Here is a 25,093-nt window from a genome sequence, read left to right on the forward strand (position 1 = left end):
ATGGCGGCACAGATCTATCTGTTTCAAAGCAAACACACTTCAGCTATTTACATGGAATAAATCAGATCAACTCTGATCTTATTTTGGTTGCTTGTTTCTTTTGGGTCCTAAAATACATAGAAGTTGAACTACACAGAGTTTTTGTACAATAAGAGATGTTGGATTGGATTCCTAAAATTTTCGCTGTGACTTGGACAAACTCCTTGGCCAATCATAGCTTTTGGTGTTTCATTGAATTGCACAATGTCATCAAGGAAGCACCAAGGACCATCCATCCACCCGTCAAGTTTCTTAACCCCCTATCCAAGCTCCACGGCCATGTGGTGGTAATGGAGCTTGCTCCAGCAAGAGGGGAGGGGGTACACCCTGGAAACAGTCTATGTTACAGGGCTAAGACAAAGAGAGAGAGAGACAGCAACCATTCAGACCTATGGCCGTTTTACCAACATGTATGTGCTGTAACTCATCGCTATAAAAATCACATTGTGTTGGTTGTATATTCTTTGTAAGTTCTTTTAACAGCAATTTATTCTGGGAGCCCACATCAGCTTATCTGATAATTAGATCAAATGTACTATACTGTAAATGTCAAATTTACCAATGCATTGTGGGATTTCAGCTAACTAGAACTTTAAAAGTGTTTCGTGCAATTGGCAGTCATCTCTTAGAAATGAAGTATTTTTCTTCACAAAAGAAACTATACAAATTACTGGATATATAGAGACAAATTGCACTATTACTGTAAAAATACTGTAAAAAAACAGCATCATGAGATTTTTACAGTATTTTTACAGAAAAAATAACAGTAGAAAAACTTAAAAATTAAAAAAATAAATTATAGTAATTTGCTTTACTTAAGTAGAAGTCTCTACCAATAAAACGCTGTAATCTGGGTTTGAATACAGACTGGGACCTTTCTGTGTGGCATTCTGTGTTCTCCCTGCATCTATGTGGGTTCTCTCTGGGTACTCTGGCTTCCTGCTATCGTCCAAACCATTCATGTTAGGTCAAATGGTGATTTTAAATTGGTTTTAGATTCTAAACTGGTTGTAGATCTTAATGATTTTCTGTCTCTCTGTTTGAGCCCTGTGATAGACTTTTGACCTGTCCAAGGTATATGTCGCCTCTCACCCTCTGAAAACTGGGAGATGCTCTGGGGAACTCCAGGCCTCAAGGGCCAGTGTCCTGCAGGTTTTAGATATCACCCTGGGTCAACACACCTGAATCAAATGATTAGTTCATTTCCAGGCCTCTGGTGAACCTTGAGACATGTTGAGGAGGTCATTTAGCTGTTTAAATCAGCTGTGTTGGATCAAGGACACATCTAAAGCCTGCAGGACACCGGCTCTTGAGGCCTGGAGTTCCCCACCCCTGCACTAGAGGATCCGTGACCCTGAACTGGATAAGAATGGATGGATGGATGGATGGATGGATGGATGGATGGATGGATGGATGGATGGATGGATGGATGGATGGATAATCTACCTTTGCAATCATTGTAGTCATCACTAGAAGCAAATTTTTCCAGCAGGGATGTTAAATATAGATAAAGGTAAAACTACATCCTCAGCAAAAATAAAAAGCAAAACAAAAAACAACAGGCAATCATGAGGTCTGCTGATGTCTATCCTTTAATTTGTATAAATATATTGCAGCAGGGTAAATACTTCTCTTGAAGAGTATTTTCTGTCTTGGGAGGCAGTAAAAGCACCTCATGTTTTTTGCAGAGGTTGCTGATTGCAGTCCATGATATTATTTAATGGAATTTTACAAGCACAGTTTGTTTTGCACATTTCAAGAACATTAAAGGCAAAAATTAAACACTGAGGGGATTTTTCCCACACAGGAGACGACCCCTGAGAAATCTGGCACTAAACGCTGGGAGTTCCATGAAGAGGTAAATGTTTTCTGGATACGACACACTCAGAGCAGCCGTTGCTGCCCTGTAGTTCAGAACTTATTAGAGACCGAGGCTGGATTGGACGCGTCTATTCATGTGGGTTGAATGGGAACTGTGGGACGTGAAAAGGAGGCTTCTATTCATGGCTTTATCGAGGAGCTTCACTATCAGCATGGCTCACTTTGCATCAGAATAACTGAGCGTTTGCTTGTCAGCCAGGTTGGTTATGGGAAGGAACACCAGGAATTTGGTTTATTTCACATGCCACATGCAAACACAGGAATGCCTGGAAAAAAATGTAGTAAGCAGGAGCATAAAGTAGAAAAAGAAAAGGCAGCAGAGCTTCTCTTAAGATTTGTTGTGTTCCCAGACAGTCAGAGCTGTGGTAATTCTGTTTGTATAAATATACTAAAAATAGATTTTTTTAAATTACGGAAAATGTAAAATGCACTGGTTCTTTCCTACTCTGAGCACTCAAAGCACTTTATACATTCACACCAGCACTTTTTTTCTACATGCTTCCTATATAACATTCAAATGCATTCATACACCAATGGATGCATCAGAGAGCAACATGGGGTTAGTACCTTGCCCAAGGATATTTGGCAAGAAGACTGAAGCAGACTGGGATTGAACCACCAAATTTATGGTTAGTAGGTAACCTGCTCTACTACCTGAAGTTTGCCACCCGAAGTTTGAAAAAATACTACAAAATTAGAATCATAGGGAAATATACCTAGCTAATTTTATGAATGAATGAGCATATATAAAGTCATGAAAATGAATGGATTGTAGAAAACCCCTGGACACAGGTTTACTTTTACCACAGCATGACAAATAAGAATCACTGAATTAAATCAAGCTGCAGAAGCTCGTGGAAAAGAGTACATGCAAGATGTTGTTCCACGACTTTAGCTCTCTTTATTGGACATACAGCTAAAATATGTTTTTGCATTTCCTTTACGCAATTACATAATTGCTAACATCTATGAACTGCATTGGACTTGGTGGTCGGGTCAATGGAGGGCTCACAGAACCAAGCTCCTGCTTGTGTTTTAAGCAGCAAACACTGCTTTGGTTATTGTAACGGAGTCTTGTGGCTTAGTTAAATGTAAATGGAGTGTCTGGACTCACTTTGTGTTGGTTCACTAATATGACTCAACAGTTCCTGGTGCGTGAATAAACTACATAATAAACATAAAACCACAAAACAGTCTGCGGTGGATGTTTATTTGTTATTTAGGTAGTTAATAAGCAGATTTTATCAGTTGTTATAAAAATATTTTCATCTTTGTGTTTTTGCACTGCAGGTCATTTTGGTACAAAACTAATGAATTTGTGATTTTCCATCATGAACACTGAAATATCCAGTCTTATTCCTTCTTCTTTCCCTCTTTACGTCCCCCTTTCTCTTTCACTGTTCTCAGGAGGTCATGTGTTTGAGCCTTTTTTATGACCTCTTCTCATCAGTTTCTTGTGTCTGTGAGGACCAGTCCATTTGCTGGCCTATCATCAGCTGGTAAATCATCAGCCTCGAGTTCAATAAGGATCTCTTGGAAGAATCTGAACATGATTTAATGAGATAGAGAAATTAATGTATTTGGTGATTAGACTCTGATGACCCTTTTTGGCTAAATGGAACCAGGATTTAGGACAGGACCCCCCCAAGAATCTAGACACTGGTGGTGGTAAAGAGGTGTCTGTGAGGTGGAGATGGGGAGGAGGTGGGTTGCACAAAGGAGAGTCTGAAAGGGAGAGACCACAGATTTAAACGATGCAAAGTGGAGGCTGATTTGTCCAAAGAAGGCGGGCAAAGAGATAGTTGGACTAGAGTAACGATGACAGTATTGAGATTGACAGCGTGAGGAAAAGGTAGTGAGGAAGAGAACAGAAAAACAGGCAGATGACTGATTACTGGTTTTCTTTTTTGAACTTGCACATTAGCTACATTTTAGCTCTTGGCCGGAGTCACGTCTTTGTCTTCCTCACTTCCTCTCTAAGCTCTCCACTGTGTGTTGGCTGGATTTCCTCAGATTGTGCAGATCTCTGTGCTCCCTACAATTATACTCAGATCTCTGAATGGAAAAGACTCAACATCTCTTGGAGGAGATCTTGGTTGATAGATTGGTCTGCAAAATTCACAGTTTTTCTTCATGATAAAATTAACTATTACCATTTGAATAAATAAGGTCTGGAGGTCAGTTAAGCTTTCTTGTTTAGTTTGTAGAAGTTGTTTAATTATTCCTGAGAGGAGGCGATAGAAGACACAGATACAATAAAAACAAAGTAAACTCTATTATCTATGCAAACAGATGCCTTGTAAATGCACTGGAATTCTTTACAGCTGTATAAAACTTGAGGTTTTTGCAGAGACATCAAGATAATTCATCTTCAGGCTGTCTTCGTTCTATTATGTTCCCTTCCTTTCTTCTTCTTCACAACCCATTTCTGTGTCTCTTGCTTCCAGCTGTCCGTTTATGATGACTCCACACTTGAGGCTGCACAACCTGTTCACGGGAAATTACTTATTCATCATTTCCTCCGTCGAAGCTGTGGAAAGGCCGTGGATTAAAGGCCTGTATCTTCAGGCAAAAACACAAATACACACCTGAAATGTCGATGCAGCTTCTTCTGTCCTTAGGCAGCATTTTTCAGGATTTACTAATAATTCCTCGGTAGTAAATTTGCATTTAAGCAAACCATAAAGCATTTCAACAATCCTTTTGAGGTTTGGACACTACCCAGATTTTGAAACCCCCCCACAAATATCTGTTGTTTTTCAGTTTTTTTAAGCGCTCCTGCTTTTGATCCAATTGCAAACTGAAAGCTCCATCTGCAATTTTAAATACAGACAAAACCCACTCTGTCAACATGATGAAATGATGCCACTTTGAAAGGGAAGCCTTTGAATCTTTAAATCCACAAATCCCTGGTTAGTAAATGATTACCATTTCTCTGCCTAGATCCTCTGCATCAACCACGTTTCACATTTTGTGTTGCTGTTATGCAGAGGAACTCACAAAGAGAGCAAGCAGGAAGGGATTTGGATTTTCGCTCAAGGACACTCAGTCAAGATGCAACATGAGCAACAGAGGGTAATGATGTTTTTCCCACATAAATGGATGCATACTCCTTTGGCAGCAGCTTCAAGAGATGCAGATTCATCTCGGAAAATGAAAATGAGGGATGGCTGTTATTGAATGTGTCAGATCATTTGCAGCTTGCTCAGTTCAAGCTAAAGCTCACTATTCATTTTGAAGCATCCCCTGTAAATAGATAGAATAACCTTGTAAATGCCCATTTATAAAAGAGAGCTATGTTTAAGTATTTGTTTGACAGATTTATCAATGTTCCTGCAGTCGAGTGAAGATTCAGATTAATTCCTGTTTGTCTCATTTAAAGGTTAAGAGGCTGTAAGAAATGCTTACTAAAGTTATTTGGGCTCAAGAAACACCTTTCTTCGTATCAGGTGACCAACAAAATAACACCAGCAGATTTCTGTAAAATGAAACCGAAGAAAAGGTGTCAATTCTGATATTTTAAAATTTGAAGTGTGTGTGAGTGTCCTGAGTGATGAGGCTTACTCAGACTGTGGCTCAGACTGGTGAGGTGCTATTTATGCTTTAAAAACAAACTTTTCAATGTTTCAAGGATAAAAACTGTTCCTGTCTTTCATTTTAATCAATTCATTAGGTGCTGCTGATTGTTTGGACGCTAAATCAACCTTTACATGTCCTATCACTTTAGCTCAGAAAGGCCATGAATTTATAAGTACATGCACTTACATAAGACTAGCGTATTTCCTACTTTCTTTTTCCTTTGCCAGTGCTACATGTTCCCAACAAGTTCCAATAAATGTATTTATTTTTTGTAATCCAATCTTAAAGACACATGGGACTAAATCTCATCACAGAGAGTAAGGACTGCATGGATATAACTGATTCCATGAATAGAAAAATACTTTTATATTGACTACTTGTGATATATGCTAACTCTATAGTTACATGAAATATAACTATATTATAAGTATATAAGTATATTAAAAAAACATATACTTATCTACCTCTTGAGTCTGACATCATTAGCTGTTTCCGGGTCCAAACTGTTCCTCAGTTTCCGATCTCAAACAAACAGTGCGGCATCACTGAGAGTTAAAAACTCTCTAACTTCTTTCATCTTTAATAAACTGATCAGTGTGGCTGCACTACCAGGTGTAACAGTAAAGTTTAACATTCGGGCATTAATGAAAAACAGGATTTATGAAGTTTAACAGAGTTAGAAGTTAGCTCGAGGGAGTTAGCTTGCTAGTTTCCATCTAAAGATGAAACACCATGTTGTGACTGAGGAATTCTTAAAAATTAAAACATACAGCTCTGCTATCACTTCAGACATAAATGAAGAAGAAAACTAAACAGCAGCAACATTTGTAGGGTTACTGAAGTTGGGCTAGCTAGCATAAAATGATGTGCTACCTAGTGGTTAGCTACAGAGCTATGGTTAGGATAATAGAAACACATTAGCATAGTAAAGCTGGAGGATGAATGCTAACTTTTCCCACCTGCAATAAAAGTTAACATGAGGGTTCCCGATGGTCAGGGACACATCGCGTGGCAGGAACAAGATGCTGAAAACAAACATAACTTCAGTGAGGAGAACACCTGGTTAGTCATTAATATACTGTATATATAGTGTATATGTAGTAAAATATACTATTTTTAGGGGCTTGTTCAAAACAAAGCATTAAACATGTTAAAAAGGCAACAACCTTAATGAACACAGTGTAATTTGGACCCGGATGCATGGTTTATATGTCATCACTTAACAAGTGGATAGTCCATGAACCTCGTTATATAACTGCTAACATTTTATATTTATTTGTATGAATTAAACTTGGCTGATTCAGCCTGATTCATTCCAAGTGTTGAATATGCATTTCATAGTTTTTCAGTGGAACTCTCACATGTTGGTGCAAAATGAGGGAAAGTCCGGAGAAGAAACCTGAAGTTAATGATCACAGAATTATCTCCATGATTAAGAACTTCACATCTAACTAAGCCACCCTGGACGAGAAAGGAGTATCATTGCCAAGGTCTACAAGAGATGGCTTCATGAATAGAAATATAGAGGGTTAATAGCAACTGAAGGCAGCTGTGGTAAAGGAATGGATGAGGATCTAAAGAGAGGAAGCAGCATGTGGTGATATTCATGGGTTCAGGCAATCAAGGACTTAATCCAAGTATTAAAAACAGCCCTTATATTTAAAATGACACTAGTTTTTCCAAATGCTTCTGATCCTCTGCAATACTAAAATCCCTCAAATTAAGGCTGCTGATCTGCACTTTAACCACATCTTAATTGTTGATGTAAAACCCAATGTGGTGGTGTACAGAGGAAAACATATGCATCATTTTCATGACTGTATAAGAGGATATTTTTATTCTCATTTATTCCTGAACAGAAAATGTATGTATTTCCCAAAATATGCACATTTTGCTGCTTTGAGAAAAAACAAAACAAAACAAAAAAAATAGCTTATGTGGCTAAAGACCAATGAGTAACAAACTGGCTAGATTAGAAAAAAAATCCTCTGAAATCAGAAACAATAACTGAGACATTTGATATTATAACATTTGAACAAATAAAGAAAAACATACCAGTTACCCATCTATTCAGATCAAAATAAAAACCCAGTAAAAATTTCTGCCTGTAGCTTTCAAAGATGAAATACATGTTTAACTTAATACAGACATAAAACTCTCTTTACCAGCAGCTGCCAAATGAAGTTTCAAATTGATTTGTGATTCTTTATGTGAAGATTCTGGGCTGAAAATTGTCAAAGGGAAAATGACTGCAGCTTTAAAGATTGCATTTCTTTTTAAAAGGTAATATTTGTCTTTGACTGTGTGCTCCTCTATGGTCTGAGGCGCTTACCTCAGTGCAAAAGCAGACACTTTACAGCTGGGGGCTAAATCTCATGTGGGGCTTCACTCTGCGATCAATCAATAAAGAGCTCGGCCAGAGAGTCCACCTCGGTAATGTAAATCAGCACTATAGAGCTGGACCCGCTCCCATCTCCTCTCTGTGGGGCCTCCTTTGTAAACTCATTATCTTCGAAACCTCAGCGGTGTCCACTTGAGTTCAACACCAATTACCCACAACCCCCTCTGTCCCAGGCTTCCCATGGCAACCAAAGCTTTCCAACTGGATCACTTGAGAGTTTAAGAGGCCGGGAAGAAGTAAAGATAAAAGAGTTAATGCGGGAGTGATGAGCTCCTAATTGTAATCCATAAATTATGTTCATTACCACACAGTTCTTTAACTCCATTAGTGTAAGGTGGGCATTAAACTGAGTCAGCCAAGCTTATGAGCTCTGTATCAGTTAATTTTAGATCAGTTCAGCTGTTCAAACTGCACAGAAAGTAAATGTGATTTGAATGCTTTAATACTTGATCGTTTACAGCTGGAACGTACGTCAGTGATCTCTGTTGGTTTCAGCACCTGCGACATTTTAATTCTGTTGATATTGTGCAGGTATAAATCACAGCTGGCATTAAAATCCTGTTTGCACGCGTCCGCAGCAGATGTTTGAACTCGTTTCTGTAAATATCACTGACTACATTAAAATGCCAGGGATGCATTAAGGACAACTGGCCCCATGGATGTTGATTTACATGTTGGCACCTGATTCAGTCGCATGAACGCTGCTCAACATAAGCCGAGAAAGTTTTCCAAACTTGCGCCAAGAGCTACCCTGACAAAGTCCCAGAAGTTGATAAAGGTCATGAAATTTAATGTTCACATGAAATAGTGCTCCCACCTTGGAAGAGTGACAAAAGTTTTCAAGCCACTCGGGATCAAATCGTATGCTAGAGCAGGTTTGGATGGTTCACAGTTCAAAATGACCCTTTTTAAAAACCTTATACTGGGCCTTTACCCTCAGTCATCAGTCATCTACTGTCTATTTAAAGCCATTGTAGCTCCTCCCCCTACAAACCCACACTTCCCTGAAGTCAACTTTCTTCTGATTGGTTGCATCTCTAAAGGTTGGAACACTAAGTGGGTGGGGCTTCTGTGCTCAGAGCCAGAGCTTCTTTGTCTGAGATCATCATATAATCAACATCTGCTCTCACTGACATCATACAGAGCCAAAAGTAGAAACAACAAACTGAAATTGGCACTTAGAGTTGAACATCCACCACTGGAACAGTAAATACCTAACAGAGAATAAGGAAAAGCAGGCCCTCTTTCATTTTTCCCATTTCTTCCCATTCCTTTGTATTTACTTACACAACAAGTTTCATTTTCATTAATAAGGTTTCAGTACGAGAATGACTGGTTAGGTATAAAAAGAACAAATCATAATTTTGAGTTAAAATAAGACTCTCTGCTTCCCTCACTTTAGTAAAGTTTGACCCATAGAGTACAGGCATTACTATCCTCCTCTGCCAAGCCAGAAGAAAATATGGGCAACCAACATTCTGAGCAGCCAAGTCAGTTTTTCTGCAGTTTTTGAGCAGAATTGATGAAAAGAGACATTTCACACATTTCGCACACTTTAGCCACAGTTCCACGACACTTTAAAGCTTCTTCTTTTTAAAATATTGCAATGATCAATCTGGAAGTTGTTGTATATATGGTGTATGGCATACAATGTTAGTTCAGTCCAGCTGTGAAGTCCAGCTCAAGACAGTCATGGCAGATCATCTTATCTGAAAGCTCCACTGACACCCTTCTACACATCCAATGTGCAGGTCTCATTTGGGACTGGTTATTTAGGCTGCTTTGGTTTTTAGGTTTTTTTAGGTTTTTGGTTTTTGGTTTAGGTTTTTGGTTTTTAGTCTCCCCATGGTTGCTGCTGCCTCTGCAAGCCACTTTGCAACGTATTAATAGAAATTAATGTTGACTGTAGTGGTCCAGACTAAAATTAATTCGCTTGTAGTTGAGGAAATTTTGCTACATGTTCCTCAAGAACAATATCACGGAACAATCAAAACAGTATTTAAAATCATTTAAAGTAAAAAGAACAAAAACAAAACACTGAAATATGGTACAATTGTTTTTCTCAATGATATGAAGGAGCGTCTACAAACGTCTCCCTGTTACCCCAGAAGCGCTAAATTGCCTGTCAAACCATCCCTTTTCAGATTTATGAACTTAAACAGTGGAAAGAAATGCTGTTATGAAATAGGCAGAGAGTCAAAACAGAGAGAAGAAGATTCATGGATTACCCGGCTTAGTACGAACATGGTCTAAATCCCAGTGACAGTCCGACTTGAAAGCTGTCAGTTGGTGACTCAGCAGTGGGAGTTTGATGCAGTAGAAGAGCTGACTTTAACAACCTGACTGCAGAAAGGGCACAAACTAATCACAAAAGAAGCCAAGAAGGAGCTAATAAACACTCAAACGTTCCTGAACCACATTAAAACTGTGAGTTAAATGAACTCTTACGACTTCAGCAAACTTTATTAATTAACTGGATTAATTTGAAGAAATTGTTTAGATGGTTTAGTGGTACTGGCACTTTTGATTTAATCAGTATTTTGCTAAGTTACACCTGAATGGATGAATTTATGGTAACTACATGTAGCCAAAAAATATACAAAAAGCCTCTTCAAGTTCTATTGTAATTCATGCCATCAGAATAACATCTCATTTAGTCTGGGTAACCAAAGTATTCTGAAGGTTTGAGTTTTCATTGAACAACATGATGGTGGTACCAAAGCCAACTTCAGTGTTTTGACGTGACACGAAAAAAAACATTGTCCAATCTGCTCCAACCTCTATTTGATAACAGTCCTGGTCTGAAGACATCTAAATGCCAATATTAAATTATAGGATCACAGAGTGACAAATGGCAATGTTTGACTGAAACTGATGTCATTCTACACTTAAAAGTAAAAGTTTTGCCTTACCAATGAAACCAACACATTTTAAAAGCTGCAGCTTTTAAACTGAAGGCGAATGGTTTCCATTTTTGGTTTTGTTTGCCTCCATCATAGCTTCACAATTGCTTAGCAAGTGATCGGTAAGTGTTTGCAAAAACTTGGTGCTTTCTGTAGAAACTACAGGCAACTGTGACCCACTCTGCTAGTGACGGAATCACTTGCAAGGATGTTTTTGGTGCTGCACTGTATATTTCTTTGTAACCAGTTTCAAATATCCACAGGAAGCAACTTTCTACAACTACTTTTACAACCAGCACCTGAAAACACATTTGTCACCAACCACATTCTAGACCTGTGCGAACTCCTCACGTACTGGAGCAGCTGGAATTACTCTAAGTGCAGGATCTTCTCAACATATTTCCATTAGTTGGTAATTTTCAATTAAGATTGTGCTTTAAAGCTAGCTGACAAGCTGAAATTTGAATTCTTAACCTGCAATTACAACTGGCTATCTAAAAGTTCTAACAGATATTCTTTACAATGCTTTGCGCCACCCCAGGTGGGACTCGAACCCACAATCCCTGGCTTAGAAGGCCAGTGCCTTATCCATTAGGCCACTGGGGCTGCATTTGCACACCACAGGTAACAAGTTCTGTAGGCAAAATGATCTGTTTTCAGCGGCCAAGTCCATCCCTTTATGACCACAGTGTACCAATATCTGATGGCATTATCTGATGGCTGCTTGCAGCAGGATACCTCACCATGTCATCTCAAACTGGTTTCTTCAACATGGCAAAGAGTTCACTGTACTCAAATGGCCTCCACAGTCACCAGATCTCAATCCAATAGAGCACCTCTAGGATTTGGTGGAAGATGGAACAGATGGATGTGCAGCCGACAAATCTGCAACATTTGTGCGATGCTGTCACATCAGCATGGACCAAAATCTCTGAGGAATGTTTCCAGCACCTCGTTGAATCTGTGTCATGAAGAATTAAAGCAGATCTGAAGGAAAGAGGGGGTCCAACCTGGTACTACCAAGGTGTACCTAATTAAGCGTCTGTGAGTGTTGATATTAAGTTATGTTACAGTTACCTTTTTATGAGTCTGGATCCTAATGGATGATGCTGCAATATTTAAAAGTTATTCACTGTTTTTATTTCTCTGAAGAAAACTAAAAGATCTACAGAAACAAATAATCATGATGTCATGTTTTTATCTAATTAACCAATATTATCAAATTAATCCTTTTACAACTCCCAGTAATGATCGCACAGGTTGCCACAAATTTGGACATTAAATAATTTCATTTAATAACTTCTTGTTAACATCTCCTGTTTGAATCTCTTCTTTTTGCAATCACAAGCAACTAAAACATAATTAGAAAAAGAGACATTTGCTCTAAGGGATCCTTATTTATTTTTTAATAGTAGAAAGTCTTAAAGCTGTGTATGTTCCTGAGCAACATTATTCTTTTTTATGTTTATTACTCTGAAAATAACCAACAGGTTTCCCTTTGAATCCAGCCCAGAAAAAGATGGAAAGCAGGGGCAGCAGAGGCCGACAGGCTGCTTGTTTGTTTACAGTACTTACACCGACATCTCTGCATTAATGTGCCAATGATTTACTGGTGTTAAAATGCCGCGCGGTGCACCTTCACCCTCGCTCAGTCACTTTTATCACCATTAATCTCACTCCTCCCGGCTGCACTTGGCTAAATGTTTTCTGGCCTTCATTTGCCCGAGCTCCTCCCCCATCAATCACAATTATCAGCCATGATTGATGAAGCCGTCAAGGAGGCGAGACGTAGCGCTTTACGAGGTCGATGACTTTGAGCATAACTGCCAGAACTTGGCTTTAATTTCATCAGAAGTTTGTGTTTGTGTGTTAAAGCATGAGTTTGGACTGGTGTAAATCTCATTTAATTGACTAAGCTGGTGAAGCACAGAAAACGACGGGAAGGCCAAGTGAGAATTAAAGCTCAATATAAAGGTTAAATGGCTGTTTCACCTCCGGGCCAAACGCCGCATACTCTGGCAGAGCGAGCAGCACGACATGATTTATGAGTCTGAATGCAGGAATTATAGCTAATGAACTGATGGCACTCACACTGTCAAGGTTGCTGGTTTGAATCCCATTGCGTAGAACAAAGTGGGATAGCAGTGTCTTTGAAGAAGAAGGGTCTCCTCACAGAGAGAACGTTTCTCAACTGTGTTTATCTAATGTTTTATCCAAAGGCCCGTCAAAGAGATTAAAAATCACGTTCATCAACATTGCTGTGGTTCAAATGTGATTATCTGCACTCATTTTAAAATTAGATGCTTACTATTTACTCTCAACTCTTACATTGAACTGTTTAATTCAACTACTAGTCTTCCTCTACTTCTTCTTTTGGATGGTCCCTTTATGAGTCTGACTCCATCTCACCCTATCCCACATCCGGTATCGAAATTCTTAGCAATTTAGCAATTCAATCTTGGCAAAGACACAACCCTTCCCTTTTATCTTGGCTTGGCACCAACAGTAGGAGTACATTGGTTTGAGCCCCTCCCACCTATGGCTGTGTTGCCATTTCAACTACTAAGGATATTACACACCTAGCACGGATTCAAACTTGCCGTGTACTGAAGGTGCACATTTAACATGTTGTGTTTTTGTTGAAAATTCCCTCTCAAAGACGCACCATGAACAAAATGAAGTCAAAATCAAGCGATGATGAGCTTATCCTGATGTTTCTAAACAAAAAAAAGAAGAAACTGAGATTCTGGTTCATCCAATTCTCAGTAGAAACCAGCAGCAGGGAATATTTGATGGGTTGATCCCGGTGTTGAAGCTTTATCATGATCGATTTTCAGGATGTCAGTGGGGCAGTTTGACGTGTTGTTGGCAGAGTTGGGATCACATCTGAGGAGGCAGAGAAATCATTTCAGAGAAGCGTCTAGCTGTGTGTCTGAGGTAACGTAGTATTATTTTGCTATTTCATTGTATATTTAATGCTGGTGCGCATTTTGAGGTACAAATGCTTTGATCTGATTGGTCAGATCTGTTTATTTGGATCTGAAAAAGAAATCAAGCTTGGCAATCACATGGGAATTTCCTTTGAAAAAATAAGCAAAAAAGAAAAATATTAAATAAAATCCTGTAAATACGGGCTTCAGTTATCCAGCTTATTATGCTATGAGGACCAAACGGCACCAAACAAATCGCGTTTCTCCTCACATCTGGTGTGCGTGGCAGGCGATGACTGGACACAAGCACTTGTCTGATAAAACTGCGGTCAAATCAGATTTGGTATTTGTAAGAGTGCCATCTGTTGGTCAGAAAGTGGCATTGCAGGTAACATTCAATATGAGGGACATTTAAGGTAGAATAAGGGACGAACCAATTTTACACTGCAGCGCTCTGCCTGTCACTCACGATCTTCATGTGCACTATTTGCACATGCTCTCTGTCTAGTATGTGTGACAGCTCAGGCCGGTGCTGGTAGTGCAGTGGTGTAGAAGGTGTTTTCTTTGCATGCTTTTGGGCCGTTAACACCAGCTGAGCATGATTTGAACACCATAGTCTACCTGAGTGTTTTTGCTGACCATGTTCATCCCTTTATGACCACAGTGTACCATCTTCTGGTAACACACCATATCACAAAGCTGAGAGTTCACTGTACTCAAACGGCCTCGGCAGTCACCAGATCTCAATCCAATAGGATTTGGTGAAATTAAGGGAGATTTGAAGGCTAAAATGCACCCAAGCAAGTGTGTATATGAACAATTTCCATTCCAACCACAACAGAAAGCTGGCTATCTGAAAGTCCTAGGCGAGAGTGGCTCCATTGGCCACTGGATTATGGTCCTAGCCTGCTTCCACTGCACCAGGCTGAAAGCACCCCAGGTGGGACTCGAACCCACAACCCCTGGCACAGAAGGCCAGTGCCTTATCCATTGGGCCACTGGGGCCGCCCTTAAACACCACAGGTAACAGTCAACAAGTCTGATTATGATTGGTTTCTTGAACGTGACAATGACTTCACTGTACTCAAATGGCCTCCTCAGTCACTAGAACTCAATACAACACAGCACATTTGGGATTTGGTGGAACAGGAGATTCACATCATAGATGTTCAGCAGACAAATCTGCAACAAGTGTGTGATGCTGTCATGTCAGCATGGACAATACCTGTTGATTCTGTGCCAAGAAGGGTTAAAGGAGTCCTGAAGGGAAAGGAGGTCCAAATGGACTCTAGCAAAGTGACTGGGTGAGGTACATGTCCATATACCCCGTTTTCTGCAGTCGTAGCCCTCAGGTTACTTGAACCACTGGGTCTAAGCCTCAGTAAAAAGCACAAAGAAATCAATACAGGAGCTAATTTCCTTATTTCTAATTTCCTTGTTCCATTGGAGCAAAGTTTAATGTTCCACTTTGAGTCAAAACACCTAAATTAATTGTGCCATATTGCTAACAACTTTTCCAGCCTTATTAAAAAAGGCCCTTCTTGAATGTCTGAGCTTCACTGAGCTGAGAGAAGCACGTTTATAGGGTCGATTCCTTCTGTGTACTCACACCATCTGTGGGTTTCAGCAAGTTGGATTAATTAGTTTTTATGCTAGTGTGGGTAATTGAGGACTCGTTTCACATCGAAACAGATAAAAATGTACGATATAGAGGATAATTTGAGTTAAATTATGTCTTTAATGGTTATTTGCGACCATTCATGTGAATTCACATTGGCACACATCGGCTTTCTGCACCTCATTTAAACAGAAATCTCGAACACTTGGGTAAAACACTCAAACTGCAGCACCTGATTGACAAATGATGTTTGTCATTGTTGTGACAGGTTTAAGTCATGTTATATTTTCTCACCCATACACTGTTACCTGCAGATCTCCTCAATGTAACAAACCTGAAGACTTTAAATACAAACTCACTGCAAACAGCCGGAAATGCTGTCAGATTCACTGATTTGAAGCTGAAATTAAAATTTAATTAGCAGCCTGCAGCAGCAACTGTTTTTCCCAGATTGACCCTTGACCTTTCAGCGACAGGAAGTGCTCTCCATCCCTCGCTGCGCCGATGTGAACGCTCGAACAGCTGCCGCAGTGAGGACTTGAGACAAACACGAGAGAGCTCATTATGATAATAGGAAAAGGCCGGGGAGATTTTCGGCGAGATTAAAAACAACTTGATTAACCTGCCTGTCAGTCACACGGCGTCTGCTGTAAGCTACTCTGAGCGAAACTCGAGTCACAGTGTCTACAGATAAAAACATGATGAACAAATCTCCTCCTGGATATGATGAGAGGTGTTTAACATTAACAGCTTTAAAACGCTGGCTGTTCTTCTACATACTGACTTAACAGACACTAAAAATCACTCTATAATCTATCACAAATACATCTTTTTTAGATCACTTAAGACTCTTTATTCTACTTCTACTATTACATGTCTGTTGGTATGACTTACTACCACAAAACAACAACCCCAGTAATGTGAAGAAGTGTGAAAAGAAGCACTTCTTCTGCATCCTCAAACAGCAGCTTGCAAAGTACAAAACTCTCCTAACAAGTTTGTGCTTAATTGCAATGGACACTTTTCTGTATCCCTTATATGAAGACTGTCAGTAAACATGCATGTTAAACTGGTGTAGTTGGTAATACTTCATGTTTGTAATATTTCAACATTTGTGGGCCCTTAAGCCTGCTATGACTGCTATTCATTGTCAGGCCCAGTGGCACTGGCGTCTGCAACACATGCGCTGGAACCTGAACATGTGGAGGAACTTCTGCCTACAGCAGTTAGATCGTAGGGTCAAAGTGCAGTGAAGTTGCGGAAATGCTGAGCTTTTGGTGGAGGCAGTATGATGGTGTTTGCCACATCTCCCTCACTGGAAAACCAATGTTTGCCATCACTGGAGACAATCTCAGTGCAGAGAGATACAGAATAGAATAGAATAGCTCTTTATTGTCATTGTACATATACAAGTAAGTGGTGTGTGCTCCACCCAACTACTGTCCAAGAAATATAAATAACCACACGGATTAAAGGCACACAGTAAAACATGGCTGCACTTGAGTTTTGGGCAAAAGACTTCATCGAATATCGAGATGAGATTCTGCAACCAGTAGCAATCCCATATTTCCATAGTGTGGGATCGAGCTCTCTGACACACGACCTGAGAGAAGCATTTGGACCTTCAGTTTGCTGTTCGCTGAAGTCTCATCTGAAATGGTCTCAGTGGGAAGGATGGGAAGTGGAAGTGGGAAGGTCAAGAAGCCATTATTATCAAACATTCTTTGTAAAGAAGTTTCTTTTCCTTATTTTTCTTGTTCTTTTAGCACAAATGTTTTTCTGTACCTATGAATATATTATTTAGCTGTATATAGCTATATTTACACTGGCAACACAGTTTTTACTAAAGGGGATCAGGACGATGTCATTTCTGTCTGTTGTTGCATGGACATGAAAATAAAGCTGGGGGAGGTCCCTGTGGTCACTCAGCCAGCATTCACTGTTTCCAGCTTCTCCAGAGGGTGAAATTGTTGCTTTGTCTCTATTCAGTCAAAATGTGCTCAGCTGCTGGAAGCATGAAGAGATTCGTTGAACTTCAAACTTATTCCAGACAAAGTTTTGGCTTTGACCTCAAACTGCTTAAACTGTCTTTCCTTTAAAGGTTGCAATATACAGTTTCTTAAGCCTCCTATTTTTCAAACCAGCCACGTAAGGGCACCCGCAAACCTTCCAAAAACAGGATTACTTCTTTGCATTGTGTCAGTCATTGTATTGACTTAGAAGTCTCAGCTCGATGAAGTGCAGCTCCTTGGTAATCCCCTCTGACGGCCGCGGAGAACCCGGGGCAGCGACGTATGCGCCGCTCTCAGAGTTTCAAGCTCTGCTGTTGTGACCCGACGGCAGCTTAGCGCTCACCATATGTTGCTGTGGTTGTCAGGAGCTGTTTTTGGGAAGATTAGCTGCGTGTGGTCGTTGTCACTCCGCAGATATCTGCACTGAGAGGGCAACGAAAAGGAAACAGACAATGCAGGTTTATATTCATTAGAATGACAGCGGAGATTCCACCTCAGACTGATTAAACTCCAATCTCATTAAGCTGTTTCTGTTTTATGTCTTTTAAGGAAGTTCCCTGTGGCTTCTTATTTGCTTTATCTACCAACACAGTTCAAATTACCCCTCAGCTCTCAACTTTTCAGGTTTTTGAAGACTTTTCACTCATCTGGTTACAAAACCTGACAGGGAGCCCTGGGTTAGAGGTTAAATACATGAGACTTCCCATCAGCTTCTCATCACCCAGAATTGAAAGGTCATGCTTTCAAACCAGTTTACAACATCCTGCTAATGATATACTCTGATAAAAAAAATAGAAATTGTTAAACAGAAAAATTTTCGACCTCCAAATTTGAAAAGGGAAACCCAATGTGTTTATAATGCAGGATTTATGGACCGGGATTGATATCTATGGCCTGACCAGCAAAGGGAACAACAGCAAACATCCCCGTGAAAATTAAGTAAAAGTAAAGTAAAGTAAAGTAAAGTAAAGTAAAGTAAGCAAAAAGAGGGTAAAAAAACAAACAAAAAACTTTAAAGATCCTACAAAGCAGGGCAATAAGCAGAGTTCTGGACAGCAGTGGACAATTTTCAGTACAAATAAGTTCTTTCTCTACTGTGACTCCTGTCTTCTCTTCACAGGTAGAGCCCGCATGGTTGTTTCACATATATTGATACTGTCCCCTGGTGACAGTAAATGGATTGTTACTCAACTACTCATAGTGCTTTTTTCACTTTGACATGCACTCATCCTCCACTCACACATTCATACTTACTATCCTGCACACACCCACGCTGCAATAGATGCATCTTTGGCAATTATGAGTTCAGTATCTTGCCCAAGAACTCTTCAACCCACCTTACTGCAAGGTTAGTAGATGACGAACTCTACCTCCGGATCCACAGCTTATGCTTATGCCCTAGATTTCACTTCCAACATCGTGGATACATCCTGTTGAATAAAGTTAACTCTAGGTACATCAAAGCTGCAAAACCATCTGAAACCCTGTACCGTAACCTGATGTGAACCCCCTGAGAAATGTAACTACCCATCACACTGAGGCAGCCCCATTGCCACTACTCCTTTTGCCACCATTTATTTCACTGAGTGGGTGAAAGTGGATCAACTGAAGAGTGAAACCCCACCAAATGTGTGTTATTGTGGAGAAATTGCAGATTATCTCATGGACACCATGCACAAGTATAATTGCTGGCAGCAGCATTGGAATCTTGCATAGGGTACATCGTAGGCTCTACATAGATTCAAGGCAAAAGAGTGAATTAAGCTCTAAGCCCCGAACAACTTGAGCATCTAAACCAAATGTGGAGCAGAGAAAGGGAACCAATCAGTACACACCTATAGCATGTAAACATGGCACCTACAGTCTGAGGCAGTATCCAATATACAGTGTTGGGGAGTAACGGAGTATATTTACCGGCGTTACGTATTTAAAATACAAAATATGAGTAACTGTATTCCGTTACAGTTACCATTTTAAAAGGTGGTATTCAGAACACAGTTACTTTGTTGAAATAAATGGATCACACGGCGGTCTTTTCCCGTTTCATATGTTACGGCGTGGGTTTCCACGCTGGTGGACACCCTACTGTTACTCATTTTATATTAAGATTTAAACATCTAGTTGGTATTGGTATGGCGAGTAACCTTCAGTAATAGTAATAAATCACACAGCAATAGTACATTCATGCAGTTGTAAAAAGCATGATAATATATTAAGCAATCCAAAGTATTCAGAATACGTTACTGTCATTGAGTAACGTAACGGAATACGTTACAAAATCCATTTTGGAGCATGTATTCTGTGATCTGTAGTGGAATCCATTTGAAAAGTAACCTTCCCAACACTGAATATACATTAGACACTGCCTCCAACTTCAGCTGATCTGTGGGTTACTCTTGTTCATGCTGTTGTTGGTTCATCAGTCAGCGAAGCCAGAGAAGAGCTGAAGTGAAAAGTGTTATATTTTTTCACCATTCTGCCATTCCCTGTTCCAGCCCACGAGTCAACCAATAATAATAATAAATACCTACGTAAATGGATATAACCCCATTATAATAAAAAAAGCTTAAGTGCCATAAACATGTGTTTCTTCTAATGCCCTCTTTGGATTACTAAAGGTCCTTGAGAAAATTACCCCTCTTGCTTGATTTATGAACTCAGTAAACACTTTTCTGCAGAGGTTGTGATATCTGCAGCTGCGATAGTCTTTCTAATTACAATATACCAAATTAATTTAGCAAATTGTGACACCGTCAGAGTGAAACAGAAAATAAGGCAGGCTATGCTTTAGGGCACAGGTGTCGAACTCCAGGCCTCGAGGGTCGGTGTCCTGCAGGTTTTAGATGTGTCCTTGATCCAACACAGCTGATTCAAATGGCTAAATTACCTCCTCAACGTGTCTTGCAGTTATCCAGAAGCCTGGTAATGAACTAATCATTTGATTCAGGTGTGTTGACCCAGGGTGTTATCTAAAACCTGCAGGACACCGGCCCTCGAGGCCTGGAGTTCGACACCCCTGATTTAGGGAAAGCCCACCTTGTGACTGACATGTCACTTGTCTTTGTCTTTGTCGGTCAAATTTAGTTTAAGGTTTCAAGATGAAATTTTACCAAACACTGCATGCAGTCTTGGTGGATATGTACAGCGTTTACATTCTGGAAAGAGTTTCTCCTTTATGACACAACCTTGGGCCCTGTGGATCATTGAAAATTGGTTACAGCAGATGTATCCCCCAGTACCAGTAAATCTGAAAACCCCCAGCAGAAAAGAGATTTTACCTCCATCTAATCAAAACTGTAAAGTGAATGGTACAATGAGTCTGTGAGAACAATGTTTTTGAATCTATTCTATAAACTCATAACTTCAAATATATCAAATTTCATGCAAAAGAAGCAAAGCACAACAATGCTGCATCCATTTTAGTCACAGCAGTGTAATGTGCCACGCTCTGAAGCTTCCCAAAAGCAGAACTATATCAGATACAGCCTTGTCTCAGTACAGGGATCTGTTTCATTATATTGATGTTTTCAGGAAAGTTTGAATAAAAACCTAAGAATTTAGAGAAAAGCTAAAGGTCGAGAAGGTAGAAAACACTAATTAGAGAAATAACCACGTGAGCTTCATGAGGTTGTTCTTTTTGTCACAGTTGTCTGAGGTCAGAAACCTTGTCTGGGATTGAGATGGGAAAACCAGGCCGGGGAAGGCGAAGCTTTTCTCCAGACTGTGGCAGGACTTCCACCAGCTGAGTGATCTGATTCTTTTAATTAACTAACGAGCTAAAAACGGCTCTGATGACGCCGCCAGGATTCGACAGAAATTCTTTTCTTTTACATCAGTTAAACCCATTTCCTTCATCGGTTTGTTTATTTAAATGATATCCTTTTATTTGTCTTTGCGAAAAGGAAAGGTTTTGCAACATTTTGCCCCCAGTCCTCAAAGTATGTTAATCCAGCCATGTATCATTTTCTAAACAACAAATGACCAGTGATGAAAGAAAAAAATATCAACAGGACAGATTTAAATAAACAACCTTTGGCATCATTTTGTGTCTTTTTTTTGAAGGGTTGTGGGATTACTCGACTTCTTGCAGTTCTCTGAGCCATAAAATAAGTTACTAAAGATTGACTGGAGCCTACTAAGCAAAATGAAACAACACTTCATAAAGTGCAGCTTAATTAACAAAAGTATTTAAGAAAAAAAGCCAGTGTTTAAAAGCCTGACATCAGCATTTGTTCATCTATAGCCTTGAGCTCTGGCAAACCATTCTAGTTGAAGCAAACCAATTATATCAGTCCTCCCCCTAAATAACTCTGGTATACTATGATGTATAGAGGTTTACCTGGCACTATAAGCATTATAATTAAGGGGAGATTTAGCTTTAAATTAATGTCTATTTACCATGATGTCACCAACTGGTTTATTATTACCCGTTTGGAGGTTCATTGTTAGCATTTTGGCCACTGCTGTGTAAAGAAGAAGAAGTTACGTTATACGAATCAAGTGGAGTGCAAATTATCACTCAATGCAAGCAAGCCTGGTTAGCAAACTTAGTTTGTAAACTCTACAGGTACAATGCACAGACATAGATAGAGGTGATCTGGTACAAAGTAATGGACTAATAAATAATCTGACGCCTGTTTGATTGCCCAGGGACTGCAGATAGAAATTAGCTAGTACCTAAATCTGGTACAGTGGATCTCCTCTCTTAGGAGATTAATGTTCTTGTACAGGTGATAAATAAATATGATAAAGTACAATAATGCAAAAGTCTGTAAGAAACTCCAAAATACCTCCTTATATGTGATTTAGTGTCAGATATTTAGTACAAAAAATTGAACAGCACTCATTCAAAATATATTAGACGCTCCCGCTTGCAATGCAAGGCATCTGTAGTGTTTCTACACCTATTTTATCTCATTAAAAATTCAAATTGCAATAAAAAGTAACCACAATTTCTCTGAAATGTTCTACATTTTTAAACCAGAACACTTTACGTTACACTATCAGGCTTTTTTTTTAAAGCTTTTTTGGACTTAGTAATGAAGAAATGATCTTGGGGATGATGACAGTGCTTCCTTTCGTCAGATTTTCTGAGAAAAATACGATTTAACGGATCAGTGTGAGACTAAACAGCTTACAATGGATGTGCTGCTGCTCCCAACTGCACTTCTATTCAGTCCACAGTCTGCCATGTTCGGCTTGGAAGCCTGTTTATTGTTGTCAACTGTTCAATTATCCCAAACGGGAAGGAAGTAAATATGTAGGCCATCAGGTAGTGTGTGTGTGTGTGTGTGTGTGTGTGTGTGTGTGTGTGTGTGTGTGTGTGTGTGTGTGTGTGTGTGTGTGTGTGTTGGATACACCACTCTGATCCAGGAGCCTCTAATCCGATCGGGGTTTGGGGGGGGGGGGGGAGAGTGGAGGTAGGAGAGGATTATGGGATTAGAGAGGAGAAGATGCGACATGAGATGGCCACTCTGCAGCTGCACCCCAGCAGGCTGGCACGTTTGAAGTCACCATGGTGGCAAAAAGGGTTCAAGTCCTGCATATTGTCTCACAGCAAAGAAAAAACATGACCTTCAGTCAGCTGAGGTGATTCTAATGAACTACAAATGTGTGTTTTTCACTTATGTATAATATAATGTCGTCTGTAAAGCTTGCGTGAGACTATGAAATGGATGTAAATCCATTTCATAGTCTCACACAAGCAAATACATGTAATTAAAAAAAAAACCTGTACATCTGTACTTTATTAGAAAAAAAAAAGAAGGACAATGAGAAAAATTCACCCAGTTTGCTTTTAACAGTTTGGGATCTGAAAGATGAAGCTACTGCCAGTCAAATTCTTTCCAGATTATATAGCATGGTGGAAACCTGTCCAGTTTCCTCAAAGCTAGCTGTACACCATTATAATATCTGAAAAGTTCTTTCCGCATCACCTTGTTGGTGCAAAAATACAATTTTTTATCTCTAAAATGGTGTTTTCTTTGGTATTTTTCATAGATTCAACTAAAGATATGGGAACAAATAAAGTGTTTTGTGGCAGGCTGCAAAGTACAATTTAAATTTGGTTCTTTGCTAAGTTGTCTGTTATGTGTTGTCGTCTGGCTCATTCTTTGAGGAGCCTTTTTATGCTTGAATGATTCATATGTCAGTGACTACAAACGAGAAACATTCCTCTGAAAATGGTCAGATGCAAGGACTGGGCTGAAAATGAGTGAAGAAGCATCCAGTGTCTAAAGAAACACTTTGAAAGATCTCCAGAAAGCCTGGAGACCTACTGCTCTAGAGCACTTTAAAAATTAAAAGAAACTCTAGTTTACTAGAGTACTCATACTGCATTTCTCTTTAGTTGTCCACTCAAAGTACAGCAAGTTTTTTCCCTAGAAATATAAAACAAAGAACCACCCCTTCTTGTCTGTATATAACATAAACTTTGTCCCAGTTTGGTTTTTCTGGCTTCAAGAGCAAACACTGGTCTCAGACACCAGAAAACAAACAACAAATGACCCCAAAGACAGAAAATTACAAAGAAAATTACAAAGTCACACAAACAGATGGATGAGCTCATCATTACTGCATCGAAGCTCGTGTACAAATGATAATGAAATCTAATATCCTATCAAACTCTGGTTCCAGAGTCCTTCTTCACATCTGATTCAAATGATTAACTGAAATTTAAAGCAGCTCAGCATTAAGTGATTATAATTGCGCACATGAGCAAAATATTATTAAATCTCCATAATAAAAATGGTTTGATAGGCATGACTTGCACAGCTTCTGTATTAGTTAAATGACAGGTGTTTTTTTATGAGTGGAAGTTTACATCATATAGGACTGCACTAAAAGCATAGATGGATTACTAAATAAGTCGTCCAGGGACGGCCACAGGAAGAATTAGGCAGAATTAGGGAGCCTCTGGAGAAAGTGAAGTAAATCCTTGTGTTTCTAAGGGAGAGCTCAGTTGAAATAGACATCATAACAGTGCTTTTACGAACTTTGGTCCTAAAGACAAATATTTGTCTGGCATTACGAGCCATGTGAAAAATTAAGTTTTCATAGGAATCTTTGCTTTGGATTGCAGGCGTGATCGCCTCACTTTAGAGGACCTTGATCTTACTGTTATAATGTCTGGAGCCTGAAAAGGTCGGCCTTTATATGTTACTAAATGTTTTTAAATGAATTCTGAATTTCACCAGAAGCCAGTGAAGGGAATTATGAATAGGCATGAGCACTGGCACTAGGAGCCTAGCTTCTGCATTCTGCCAAGCAAATTTGCAAACTGCCACTGAAAGCTCCGAACTATTAAACAACAATAAAGGTTTAATCTCTGCAGAGAAACAAGATTTGAGATGCTGCTTTGAGATGAGAGATTCGAACTTCAAATGCTGGTCAGTTATAATTTCATTTTGCTGTAGAGGGTGCTGATGTAACGACTGACCTAAGTAGAGAGGTTTTCAGGGTGGAACACCAGAATTTCACTTTTGCCAGCGCCGAGAGGAAGAAAACTGGAAGACAACCAATCAATTATTGTTGGTAGTGAATCATTCACTCAGGTAGAGAGGCGGATGTTTTTAGTAGATGAACCAAGAGTGGCATGTATAATGAAAACTGAAGAGGACCAAAGATTGAGGCCTGAGGAACTCCACATACGAGGGGCATGTAAATTATATACAACGAATATATATAATTAGTTGAACTGAATTCTTCTGGAAATCAGATTAAACAAAGAC

General features: G+C 39.5%; 2 non-coding genes across 2 annotated transcripts; both read right to left on the reverse strand.

Moving 5' to 3' along the window:
* Window positions 1–11,336: 11,336 nt before the first annotated feature.
* On the reverse strand, window positions 11,337–11,409 carry trnar-ucu. Its single transcript has one exon. It is a non-coding gene; the product is annotated as a tRNA-Arg (tRNA).
* A 3,256-nt stretch (window positions 11,410–14,665) lies between these two features.
* On the reverse strand, window positions 14,666–14,738 carry trnar-ucu. Its single transcript has one exon. It is a non-coding gene; the product is annotated as a tRNA-Arg (tRNA).
* Window positions 14,739–25,093: the final 10,355 nt, after the last annotated feature.

This window comes from Oreochromis aureus, linkage group 23 (genome assembly GCF_013358895.1).
Source record: "Oreochromis aureus strain Israel breed Guangdong linkage group 23, ZZ_aureus, whole genome shotgun sequence".
In the NCBI taxonomy this organism is placed as follows: domain Eukaryota; kingdom Metazoa; phylum Chordata; class Actinopteri; order Cichliformes; family Cichlidae; genus Oreochromis; species Oreochromis aureus.